General features: G+C 45.2%; 1 long non-coding RNA gene across 3 annotated transcripts in view; it reads left to right on the top strand.

Moving 5' to 3' along the window:
- LOC133767106 (uncharacterized) overlaps window positions 1–13814 on the top strand; it is a 134492-nt gene that overhangs the window by 44557 nt on the left and 76121 nt on the right. The window lies entirely within an intron of this gene.

Below are 13814 nucleotides of genomic sequence, written 5' to 3'. Positions count from 1 at the left end.
AACATCTTAATTCTATATCTACTCCTAAAATTATTTTTAAATCTATTTTCTCAATCATTTTGAATTATTCTTGTATATCTGAATCCTTTGCAGAAATACCCTAAATACCATAGGTATTCTAAAATAGGAGGCCAATTACACATGGAACAGAGTAGCAGCTCTATAAATATGTTTTCAGAGTTTTCTCCATTTTCTAGATGATACGACCAAGATGCAGCAGGAGCATATGACTTGACCTGAAACTCCAGAGTAGAAGGAACTAAAAGTTCCTTCCCATCCTCAAGCTCTCTTTGTCAATGCATAGACTGCAGAGTATTAACCTGTTATGCACTGTAAAGTTTGAAAGGAGCTTAAACCTGAACTTGTGAATAAGGAGCAAACACTTTGAAACTCTTGAGGTTTGTCACTTTTTGAATTACATTTATACCAAATAGTCATTTTCTAGAGAGTACCTTCAGCATGGCATCTTGTCATGTAAGAAGTGGACACCACAAGTTGGTGTAGGGTTCAGCCTTCATTCTCAGAGTAGTGTTGAGCTCCTAGTGAAATGACCCCTTATTTCCTCTCCTAGGCAACAGGCTTCTTGGGGACCAGGATTACCTGTTTATGAATAATGGTGTCGCCTTGGACTTTTTGTGGAAGTGCAGAGGTTGTTCACAAAATGAGATTTAAGCACATTAGAAAATCTGTATACAGATCACTTACCACCAACTTACAGATATGCAGGAAAAAACATGCCCATTATTGATGGTGCCTAATGTCCACCTCTGTTCCGTGGTGCCAGTGCTTAACTCCAGGTGTATTGTTTTTGCACTCTTATACGCATCATCCTTGGATCCATTCCTTGCTCCCAATAAAGAGTTCAGGACTGACCCAAGGAGATCAGAGAGGAAGGCTGATATGGCAAGCTCGTGGTATGCTTTTCTGATGAAAGAATTCAGAAATGCACAGATCTCCTTCCTTTGAGGGTGTGGAGAAATCGGTGCCCCAGGAGGGGATCACACTGTTTCAGCTCCTGGATGGCCATTATCAACTAAGGGTAAACAAGGCTGAAGTGGTTTCTGATGTCTTACTGTTTAAAGGTGGGGTTTGTGGGCAGAGGAGGGTATGTTGAAGTGATCTTCTCTTATCCTGGGGTTTCCCTCCTGACAAGGGAGCTCCTAAGGCCACTCCAGGCTGTGTTCCTGGACTGACTACTCCTGGGGTGGGCTGGTGGCTCATGAGGAAACTTTGGGAAGAATTCCCTAGGCATGTTCAGCTTCCCTAATTCTGTTCTGTTCTTTGAAGCTACACTTGGACTCCTTCTGCCTGCAATCGTGTGTGTTACTACTTGGCAAATCTATGCAGTTCTGGAGATTGTTTGGGGCTATTTTGTTCATTCAAAATGAAACTCTTACATCATGGTCATCACCAATATTAAGACTATCTTAATATCCATTTTCTCTTTATTTATTGTATGCCCCAGCCCTAGGGAGTTGCAGGGGTTACTCTCTGAAAACCTTAACAGGATTCCAGCATTTGGTGCATTATCCAGGCATATTGAGGAATGAAATGAAAGGGACATATTTTAGGGAGAAAAATGCCCATTTGCAGTGCATTGTGGGAAGGTGGCTTTGTGTGTTGGTCTTTATTGTGCAGTGAGATACTTTAGCTGTGACAGTTTGAAAATACTGAGGTTTGGTCAGACAGGTATGTACAGTAAATCCCTAGAGCCCTGGAGAAACTCTACTGTCTTACCCCCCTATGATTTTCTCTTTCCTCATGCTTGATGTCACAAATTATATCAAACTTTGTGGCTCTGAACAATGCAGCCTTGCTCATGTACCTCTAAGGAGACTAAAAGTCTGAAATGCAGAGGTCATCAGGGCCACACTTCTAACAAATGCTCTGAGGGAGAATCCACTCCTTGCCTCTTGTAACTTGTGGAAGTTGCTGTCTTCCGTGACTGTGGCCCCAATCTCTGCCTTTGTCTCATGCCACTTTTTCCCTGGGTGTTCCTATCTTCTCTTGTCTCAAATGCCTCTCTGCTATCCTCTACTAAAGACACTGATTGTTGTATTTAGGGCCCTTTCAGAAAACAGAACCTTAAAACATCATCTCAGGATCCTTAACAGGAGACGGCCTTGAGTCAAAGCAGTTTAAGCCACCACTTTGGAGTCTTGAATCTCATACTGGATGACCGGTTCCATTCCTTGCTCTTCTGCTAGCTTTCCAGATTCCTATTATGCATCCTGTCCATCAGAGATGATGGCTCTAGGCTCCTGGATATGGACTAGCCTAGCCCTGTCCTTTGCAGGTATTTATGTAGGTGTACCTTGACTGCAGGACTTTCTCTCTCTCTCTCTCTCTCTCTCTCTCTCTGTTTCTCTTTCTCTCTCCCTCCCTCTCTTCCTCTCCCCTCTCACCCCTGGCATTCCTTCTCTATCTTTCACTCTGCCTTTCAAGTAGGTAGAAATATTTTGAAAGTTCCTTAACAATATATTGCAGAAATTTTATTTAAAAATTGTTTATTTTAAAGACAGATTTACACAAACAGATGGAGATACAGAGAGAAAGAGGACTTCCATCTGATATTCTACTCCCCAAATGAGTGTTATATATTGACTGTTCCAGGCCAAAGCAAGGATCCAAGAATTCCATCCAGGTCTCATACATGGGTGGAAGGGGTCCAAGTACTTGGGCCATCATCTGTGCTTTCCCAGGCACATTAGAAGGGAGCTAGATCAGGAGCAGTGTAGCCAGAACATGAACCAGTGACTGATATGGGATGTGAAACTGCTATGCCACAACATTGTTCTAGAATGTGTATAGCACATGTCAGCATTCACATATGTGAGTAGCTATAGGACTTAGTAGCTTCTTTAGCCAGTAGAGCCAGGCTGACTCCGGATGTGCTAATGACCTATGAGAGCCAAGCTTCCTCTTAAAGACTCCGTTCTACCTGGCTCTGTACCAGGACACAGAACATGGCCACCGTGGCCCAGGTCTGTAACCCCACACATCAGAGGCCATAGATGCTGTCCTGTGAGACAGGGCCCATCATCAATTCTGCCCTGTCTCTCTTCAGACATGTTTAAAATATCTGTTTCCAGTGAGCCTTGTCTTGTGCATGATATAAATGGAAACCGTGCTTCTGTCTACCCAGATTTGATCTTCCAAGTCTGCTTAAGTCTCCATAGCATGTGGCTAAACCACCTGGTATTTCATGGAGGATTGTTGTTTGCTTCCCCTCTCTGCTAGAATGTAGGCTCCACAGAGTCAGGAACTTTGCTTTCTTGTCATTGACGTCACTGTCTACAGCATTACATAGCACATCCCAGATGCTCACCAAATACATTAAGTTGTTGACAGTAAGTGAACTGCCTGCCAAACCTATTGGGATCTTTCACAGGCTTTTCACACAACTCAAATGAAACCTGGGGTGGTCATTAGGCCCAGAAGCTCAGAAACCCACATCCCATACAAGAATACTTGAGGCTGATTCCTCACTCTGACTCCTGAAACCAGCTTCCTGCTTATGCAGACCTTGAAGAGTGGCAGTGATCATTTAGGTAAAGGGGGCCTTGCTAAGTTGGGAGACATAGATTGAATTCCTGGTATTCAGGTTCAGCCCATCCATGCCCCAGCCATTGTGAACATTTGGGAAATGAACCAGTGGATGGCATTCTCTGTATATTTGTTTCTGTTCTCTTTATTTGTGCCTCTCTACCTTCCCACTAAATGTAAAGATTAACAAAAATAGAGCATATACTTTTGCCAAAATTATTGGTGTCCATTTTTCCAAGTCAGAAGTCCACAATAGACCTGGGTTCATTGCCGTTTCTGGGTGCACTTCTCTCTTCTCTCCCCTTTGCTCCATCCCCACTGACATCTCCTGTGGACCAGGAGATCAGGGTTTCCTCTCTGCTCCAGTCACTGTGGAGTTTCCCACAAGCTCACTGCCTCTGCTGTGATGCCTTTAAAATTTTCCCTGTCACACAGTCACAGGAATGTTTGTGAGATCTACAGGCATGCTCCTCTAGTTTAGAAATCTTGTCATGACTCCCATACTTACAGAAACATGCCCCAAATACTCCTGACAAAGTGTGTGACTTCTCCACTCTTGGCCCTTGTCTCACCCTAAAGTTGCACCTTCCAGCTTTCATTTAACTTCTTAGCCCCACCCACCCAGCTGTGTGCTTTCTGCTGGCTGCCCCATTTCTTCCTGCCCTAATGTTTCACATGCTGTAGCTTAGACCCAGAAATAGCCCTTCTGCACTTGATGGTTGTCTCCTCCTTTTCTAAGGTGTCATTCATGTTTCATATCCCCCAGAAATGATTCATGTGTCTTATTACCTACTCTAAGGATCTTATCACTTGTACCTCACAATCACTTACACCCCATTTCCAATTTTGGGTGAGATTAGCTGTTTCATCCAGGACATAGTAAACTCTCATGTGCAAACAGAAGTCTTCCAACACTCCATCTTGAGAGACCAGCATAGAGTGTTGTGTGGCATTTTCATATCTTATATTTCACAGTAATGTGTTACAAGCCTAAGGCAAGTGTTGTGCTTTTCTCTTTTCCCACCTGAACAGGGTTCTCCTGGGTTGTCTATGTCTAAGTAAAGGCTGTGCTTTGCATCATTTAATTGAGGGAGGACTAAGAAGAACTATTGCAAGGTGTAAAATTGGGTGTAAATATTAGAAGTTGATCTTTTAGAGGTTTATAATAAAGCTAGACCAGTTATTGAAGATAGACATTTCCTGATATTTATAAGGAGCAGGAACTATCTCAGATAACTTTCATTTTTAATGATTGCAAAGCAGGCATGAACTCTCTTTCTTGGTTCCTCTAGATCATGTATCTGGATTCCATGCCAACTGTCTAAGAAGCAGCAGAAAGTGTGAGGACATATGACATATGACATATTTCTCAGTTGGAGAAAATTGTGCAACCCAAAAGATGTTCAGACACTTATTAAGCATGACAATCATAAAGGGTGCTGTTCTAACATACCAGAGAGGGTGTGGCCTCTGAAGAGGTCATAGTGCTGGAAAGAAAGCTTGGAAGGAAGAGACTCCAGGGCAGACTTCCTCATGGCCCTGGAATCACAGAGTTCTCAATGTCAGCAGGTACAGGTGTGGTGGGACACCACTTGCACATCCTACAACCTAGAACACAGAAAATTGGCACTGAACCTGGCCCAGATCATCCACGGCTCACCAATGTCAAATCTTCCACCACTGTTGAGTCAAGGAACAAAGATGCAAAGGACATGGAACAAGCACAAAATTCCCATTTCTGATACCATCTGGGAAAATCACAACCACCATGGGAAAAAGGCAAGGAGAGAGTACTCGGGGAACAGCAGGGGTATCCTGCCAGTCCCAAGCCTGTAGTAACACAGCAGAGATCTGTGATGAGTCAGGTCACCAGGCAAACCTGGGAGGGCTGGGGATCTCCTTGTTATCTCTCTACAGAGACTGTTTCTCTGCCTATGTGGTTCTTACTGTGCTTATCTTACCCACACTCTCCAGCACACTCACACACATCATGCAGATACACAGACAATGCACACAAAACCCAGTGAGGTTTTGTGGCCATAGAGTAAGTCTGTTTTGTCTCAGTGTACAGAATCACTTCTCTGTGAGCCATCATTGCCCATTCACAGGGGACCATCTATGGGAGGACATTTGGACCTTATTCAGTAGGAGAAAGAAAGGTGTTGATGGTTCCTAGAAAGCCCAGGGAAGGTGAAGATGGTGCCTTGGGGACTGCTGACCAAGCCCATAGCAGACACAGTTGCTCTGACAACGAATCTCCAAACACACTTTTCATTTATGAATGATGCTGGGTCTTTTCAAATGAAAGGAGGCACCCTGGCTGGGATGACCTCTGATGTTCTTACTTAAAGCAAGGCTAGAGCTGTCTTCCTGTAAATGCCTGGTCCTGTCCTGCATTGCCACAATCTGGGCTTTAGAAGCTGGGCCTGCATTGCTATTTTTGGGACCTCAAGTATTTTCCATTATAACAAGTGTACTGTGGTCCCCCATGGTACTGAGGGATAATGGACTCCATTCACAGGAATGGTTTTATTCCATCCTTTGGTACCACTTGTGTTCTGGAGAGGTATGCCCTAAGTTCCTGGCTTGAAGATAGAGCAAAATATGTGTCCATACACCTGAAAATTGCTGTGTTTTCAACTACAGTGGCTTCGTTATGACCAAAAGAGCTCCAACTGCTAGGCTGGAAGGTGAAGGCAGTCAAGTCTTCCAACACAAGTTTCTTGGCCAACATAGTAGTTCTTCTAACTGTAGAAACTTTCTTTTTCCTTTCCAGCTGTGTTGTAGGTGCACTGAAAATCTATAGTACAGAGCTCTTCATCATGTGTATGGCTCTATCCCTGCCCAAATAACCACCTGAGTTCTGAGCAAGTGACTGTCACATAGTGACCCTTGGAACTGTGTCCATACGTAGGGTCAATGCTGGTATTTTCAACTGTAGTAGCTGTGGTATGGCTCACTCAGCCTCAATGTCAGGTTAGAATGTGGAGAAAGGTGTTCTAATATGTTTCTTGAACAAGGTCATAGATCCTCTACATATAGGTTTTTGCTGTCCAGGTGTGTTCAGATGTACTGGTGGGAAGCTGAAACATGAAGATCTACATGTATGAGTGTAGCACCATCTTCTCTCTTAGCATGGCATTGTGTGGTGGGCACTTGAGCTCCAGGTGCCTGGAATGAGATGAACACTGAATGTAAATCCAAAATTAGGGGCAGTACAGCAGCCATGCTATGGCTAGATGAATCCAAAGCTCCCCAACAAAAATGAGGGCTAGGTATTATGTTCCTAAATTCATTGCACTCAAAGTGGTACTTTGGATGAACATTCAAATCCCAAAATTCCCTTTAAAATGAATTCTGCTAATTTCATTGTCACTACCAGCTCTAGATTGAAGTTGAAAAACAAAGAGATACTCGTCTTCTCAGTGCTGGGAACACTGGGAACAATCCCTAAGCCAGAAGCAAGGGCCATTCCGATTGGGAAACCTGGTCTGACTTTGTCTGGTGTAACAAATGCAGACTGTGTACATGTCAAACTCATTCACACTATTGCATTGTGCAAGCACTAAATGGCTGAGAAGCAGGAGGAGTTAGGTCATTTGCTTGTGTTGAGACCATTGGCTCCTGAGTAAGAAAGAACAGCCACAGTGCATACTATATGATAATGATTAAGGGTAGCTCCTGAGATAAAGGAATGGCTGAAAGTTTTAATTGGTACTTGAACTGACTGGTCAGGAAAACTACCGTAGACTTGTGCTGAGGCAATGCTGCCATTGAGTGGTGTCCACAGCACCATGGAAAATGGGATGTAGTTCTCCATGGAGACAGAGGTAGATGCCAGCCTTGGAAGGAAGAGTAGCGCCTCACCCTGCTGTTGCTCATGACAAGTGAGGACAGTGACCTTGCAGAGACCCTTCCTGCTGGGATGGAGCAGGCTGCAGCAGATGTTATTGGAAGACCTATAAGTACAGGGGCTTTTGGAGAGAACCTCTGTGTTCCTGCCCTTCCAGGGTCTCCAGCACGGACTGAAGGGCAGTTTCTGGGCCAAAGGGATGACTGAAAAATTGGAAGGGCTTTGGGGAAGTCTTGGGGTAAGTGGGCTGGTGGTGTCTTTGCAGGGTGCCTTGATCTACTCTGCCTTGGAGATAAGATTCCCACTCCTACTGGTGCTGGGAAGGGAGCTGAGGATGACAGCATCAGGAGGAGGTAGGGTACTGTCCTTGTAAGAGACCTCAGAGACTAAGGGAGACTGAAAGGCTTAAGTGTGTAGATGTATTGGCTGCAACAGAAGAAATTACTGCTGTAGGAGGCATGGGCTCTCATGGATACTGGCAGAAGGACCTGCAAGAGGGATGAGAAAGAAAAGGGAAAGGTTTCTATACACATTGGATTCTGAGGTTTCTTTCTGTAGGAGGGAGGCTGAAAGGGAAGGGTGCAAGGCTTGGATTGGGAGAGCTCAGAAATAGGAGGTGCTGCAACTCTGCATGAATGCAGAATACCCACCCTGAGACTATACCTGAAGGCAGGAAGAGAATTGGCAAGGACAGGCAGAGATAAAGACTTAAGGATGTGTATTCTGTTTCCATACCAATATGTATGTGGTAGGAGAAGCTGGGTAGAGAGGAAGAGTTTTGTAGGCAAAGATCATTCTGGCAAGCCAGTGGTGGTAGCGAAAGCTGATTCTTTCAGAGAGTGGAAGGGATTCTGCAGTGTTGTTCTCAACTGGAGAGAAAGAAGGGGACAGTGGAGAGGCACTGCAGTACACTCTGGTGCCTTTTACAACCCCATGGCCTCTGATTGATTTTCAAAGACCCTGGCACTCTTGGAAAACTGATGCCATCTCTCCCTCAGTAGCAATGCAAGGCAGTTTAGGAGGTGGGGGGAACTCACCTGTGTGTATCAGCAGGAATCTGATAGTAGTCAGTGGTGGCAGCAAGCCCAATCACCTGCAGAGGCAGATGAAGCTCCAAGTGGTGATTTGCTGCAGAACTATGTGCCTGAAGAACTTGGCTGTTTCTGCCTCAGTATTTCTACCACTGATTCTTCGTGAGGCTGTGGAGAGCAGCCTAGGCTGGCTCAGTTTGGCATGCTGTTTCTATTTGCGCCTTTCCGATAGTCAGGACCCAAACAACGTAAATGCCTTGACCTGACACACCCCTGGAATTCCCTCCCACAGAGAATCAAGCTCTGTGAGATCCCTGGGCCTCTACATTGTGCAGTGGTTAGAAATGGTGGCAGTTTCCCAACAGAGGACCAAGACTTCCTCAGAATGAAGTTTAATCCTCTTGAGTTCACTGGTCATGGGTGCATCTTCTCTGGATAGGTCAGTGCTCAGTTTCTCTTCCTCTTTTTTACCATGCCCTTCCCAGAGCTGTTCTTCGGGTCTCCCCTGAGAATTGAAGGGGCTGGGCCTAGGGTGTTGCCAGGTCTCCAGATCCTCCTCCTTGGTTTCTTCCTGAAGCATAGAAAAAAAATGCACACCTGTGCCTGGCTTTTAGGAAGTCTTAAACTTTTGTCAGCCCAGTTCTTTTGACAGCACCCAGCCCAGGGACCTTCCTTGAGTAGCGGCTGCTGCATCCTATGAAAGTGGGGAGCCAGGGTCTGGAGCCCCGATTCCTTTCCCCACGGTCTGTGATTCCTGCAGGGAAAGGGTGGTGGTACAGGCAGTGGGGATCAGCCCAGTGGGGTGGGCCAGTGTTGCATGGTTTCAGAGGGGCAGGAGTAATAAGGCTGTTAGAAGTGGCAGCTGCCCTAGGAAAGTGATTCTCTCCACATGCAGCAGGTTACATGCAGATAGGGGCACAGCACCATCAGTTCCCAGATGGATGTCTGCCCTCAGCTTCCTGCAGGCCTCAGAGCTCGGTTGGTTTGCTGACTCATCCTAAGGCACTGGTGAGCAGCCTGATGACTTAGGGAGCCTCTATTGCTCTACATGGGCCTGCCCAACATGCATGGTCCTACAGCAGGACTCCAAGGCAGTGCTCTGAGGAGAGCCATGGGCCTCCTCCTTACAGATGTTGAATGAGTGTTGAGGAGGCCAGACTGCCCCTCCAGGAAGGGCAGTCTCTAGGGCCTCCAGAGGCCTGGGTGGGACTCTTTCTCACACAGAGGGGACTGGTTTTCTACTCTTCTCATTTTCCATCCCTCCATAGGGGTGCTCTTTGGCCCTCACCTCGGTCTCAGTAAAGCAGGAAAAAGGGGAGTTGACTTGATCTGGTCTCCTCATAACTTTGGAGACAACATTCCTCGGAGAGCCCTAGACCCATGCTGGTCAGTATCAAATGAATGACAAGGCCTAGGACTGTGCTACAAGGAAGGGAAGTATCCCTCAGCCTCCTGGTAGCCTTGGTGTGTTGTCCTCACGGTGAGGAGGCCTGTGTTTACCTCCCTCTCCACTTCCTTCCTGGAGCTTTTCTTTGGCTCCAACCTTGGTCTCTGTCAGAGATATGGGCAATGCCTATGTCTGTCTCCTCAACATTGATGAAATGAGCTGGTTATGTTCAGTTACATCCATGTGCCTGGCTGTTATCTGGGCCAACCTCTGGAATTTGCCAGCCATTTTCTTTTCCTTGTACCTGTTTGATTTCTTTATAAGTAGCCCAAACTCCAAAAGGGATGATATAGCCAATTAAGGTGTAGATTCTTATAGTCACAGCCCTGGCTAGGAGAGAGAAGGAAGGGTGGGGTAAGCCTGGTCAAGTGGGATAGCATCAAATACCAGGAGTTCATGATAAGATGCCATGACCAAGTTGAGTGCGCCTGAGATATGCAAAATGTCTATAAGTGGTCATAAGGCAAGAGTAAAGTATAGTGGAGAAGTTCTCGTCCTCCCCAACAGTGATTCATACACATTATTCAGCTGAGTGCTTGGGAAGTTGCATCATAGCAGATGATGAAGGGCACAGTGCAACGGGGGTGCTCCTGAGACCAGCAGGTGTGTATACAGTAGAAGGTGCTAAAGGATGTAGGACTGTAGGTGTTGAGTACACAGGATTGCTTCACAAGAAGGGTAGCATCCCTCTCCCACCAGGTGGCCCCACAGTGAGGGAGGCTCTGTTCACCTCTCCTCCTCCACTTCTCCCTTCCTGGAGTCTTCCTTTTGCCCCCACCTTGCTTTCAGCAAGTGAAAGTGACGGGATGAAACCTGTATAAGGCTCCTCAGCCTTGAAGACCCCATCTTGCAAGGGTTCAGTTATCTCCGTGCACCTGGCTTTTGCTTGTACCAAACTTCAGAATTTTCCAAGAGATTTTTCCTCCTTTTGGCCATCGTCATTGAGACCCAGCATACACTCTGAGGATCCTATAGTCACAGCAATGGTTAGGGGAGTGAAGGAGGAGTGGGAGGATTCTAGTCATATTGGGCATAACCGCAGGGCAGCAGAGCAATATGGTAGGTGTCATGACCAAGTGAATGCAAGAGTTACCCATGATGAGCCAAATGGGAGTGGTCACAAAGCAAGAGTGATGTATGGCAGGGAAGCTCTCACCCAGTCCTTTAGTGCATGAGTCATGCACTCACATGGTCATGCACTCAGAAAGTCACACCACAAGAGGTGACAAGGACACAGAGTGAAGATAATGTGTCTTAAACCCAGCAGGGTGGGGTTCTGTAGAAGATGCTGAATGGCAAAAAGACTAAGCCTGGTCATTGGCCCCAGCCTCACTTTCTGGTGCCTGGGAGATTACTGCTGTGATGTTGAGCCTTAGCTGGGACATTTTGAGGCATGTTGGGACATGAGGGGTGAGATCAGCCATGGACAGATCTTTCAGCATGGGCTTAGGTTCCTCTGAAGGCTCCTCGTCACCCTCCCTTCATAGAATTGCCCCCAGTGACTGTGTGGTGCTGATTCTCTTCCATGGACATTGAGGGTAAAACCAGTGGCCAATGACTGCCCAGTCCCCCCACCATGCTCAAGGGGAGGAGGAGGAGCCTTAGCCAAAGACATAAGAAGAAGCTTACAATTAAATGAGAGGACATTTCAGTATGTGGATGATATTCTTGTTGCTATTAAAAGTATGGAAAGTTTAGATGAAACAGAAACATAAATTTAAATTTCCTGGTGAGAAGATGTATAAGGTGTCTAATAAAATGTCCAAGTTTTCCCAATAAACTGTGAAATATTTCCACAACGGGTTGTCTCAGTGATGTTGGTAAAAGTAAAACAAAGCCCAGAATGCTTGGCAATGGAAAGCCAAATAACCAGAGATAGGTGTTGATCAGAGAAACAGGTTTGTTCAAGGGGCTACCATTCTTTGGGAGCAGGAAACAGGCATCTTCAGGCTCAAGTTGCTTTTCCCAATCTCATGTGAAGAGAAGAACTTTCGAAAGAGAAAGGGAGATGGGAAGGTTAGGAAGGATAATGAGTTCAGTTGATGGATTGTCAGACTTGATCCCAGAGTCAGTTTGGATAACCATCCTGACATTATTAGGTGCAGAGTTTTTTGACACAGAGCTTGGCTGTTTCCAGCTGGTGGTTGTAAATTTTTGTCTGAGGTCTTCAGTTCTAGCCATGGCCCTGCATTCAGTGCCCTGAATATTTAACCATTATTAATGTGTTGAACAAACATTGATTAGCCCAAGATCAGCCCTTAGCTTTTGTTCAAAAGAACATGAAAAGAGAAAGGAAGATGTGTACATTACAATTACATTAGAAACAAAAAGACCTGGTGGAAGGGAAGGCTTGGCGGGAGTAGTGGTGCCTGTCAGCATAGAACCACTAAAATAATTACTTTGTCTGACTGGATTTTGCTACATTTAGACTCATGGCTGGGTCCCTCTATCAACCTTTATGGTTTTAAAATTTCATTTTATTTGAAAGGTAAATAGACAGAGAGTGAGAGAGACATAGACAGAAACAAATTGTCCATTCCTGGCTTCACTCCTCAAATAAGATTAATCATAAATGTTGGACCAAGCCAACTCCAGGAGCACATAATTCCCCCCTGGTTCCTCACATGACTGTCAGGGGCCCAAATTATTGAGTCATCACTTGCTTCCTTCTGGGGTATGCATTACCTAGATGCTAAAGTCAGGATCAAAGCCAGGACTTGAACCCAACACTTGGATATGGTATGGGGGTATTCCAAGTGGCAATTAACCACTGCACCAAACACCCAGTTTTCTATGAAGCTTTTAAAAATTTATATAAAGGGAGCATATTCATATATTTCACATATACAGTTTTTAAAATTTTTATTATAAAGAACATATTTCATAGGTGAAATTATTATTTTTTAAAGATTCCTTATTGAAAAGCAGAGTTACAGAGGTAAAGGCAGAGGCAGAAAGAAGTCTTCCATCTGCTGCTTTACTCTCCAAATAGCTGTGATGGCCAGAGCTGGGCTGATCTGAACCTCCTTCTGGGTCTGTCTCCCACATGGGTACAGGGGCCCAAGTACTTGGGCCATCTTGCACCGCTCTTCCAAGCCATAACAGAGAGCTGGATTGGAAGTGAAGCAGCAGACTCGAACCAGCACCCATATATGATACTGGCACTAGTAGATGGCAACTTTACCCACTATGCCACAGTGCCAGCCCCCTATAAGTGCAACTCTAAGATGACCATATCCCCCATCCTCCCCCTCTGCCTCCCTCAATCCCCCCATTGCTTCTTTTTCTCTTTAATTTTTGCAAAAACATAATTTCAATCCACTCTGTAATCAAGCCTTAATGTACTACTAACCATAATAGTCAACAAGTACAGTTTTAAGTTGAACCCAACACTTGGATGTTCCCTCCTTGCCTCACTCAATCCCACCCTCCCTCCTCTTTCCTTTCCTCTATGAAGCTTTGGAGAAAGGAGACAATAAACCATTGAATGGACTAAAGAATTGAAGGAATTCCAGACTTTTAAGGGAATAGTAATAAAGGCCTTTTATTTGAAACTCTCAGATTTCATACAGCATTGCACCCCTTTGTTCATGAGTGAGGAGTCTCAGGTATCAGCCTGTTTCCTCACAGCCAGGCACAGTAACAAAGGAGTGGTTCATCTGCCTTTGGGCAGTGGTAGCAGCTTGAGACAAACTCCAGACCCAACCTACCACAGTGCATGCTCCACAATATTGACTGCTGCTTTTATAGTAACAAGGAGGATATTGACTCACCTCTGGGAGATTAGAAAAAAAAATCAGGCCATTCTGTTTCACAACTCAAATGTTAAGCTGAAACTGGGGTTCACCTTGATACCTACCATAGTTCACCTTGATACATACAAGCAGTATGTATACCAATGACTGTGTACAAATAGTTGCACAATTTTGTTGCAACA

This window comes from Lepus europaeus, chromosome 9 (assembly GCF_033115175.1).
Source record: "Lepus europaeus isolate LE1 chromosome 9, mLepTim1.pri, whole genome shotgun sequence".
NCBI lineage: Eukaryota > Metazoa > Chordata > Mammalia > Lagomorpha > Leporidae > Lepus > Lepus europaeus.
This window is presented reverse-complemented; position numbering and strand designations above follow the sequence as displayed.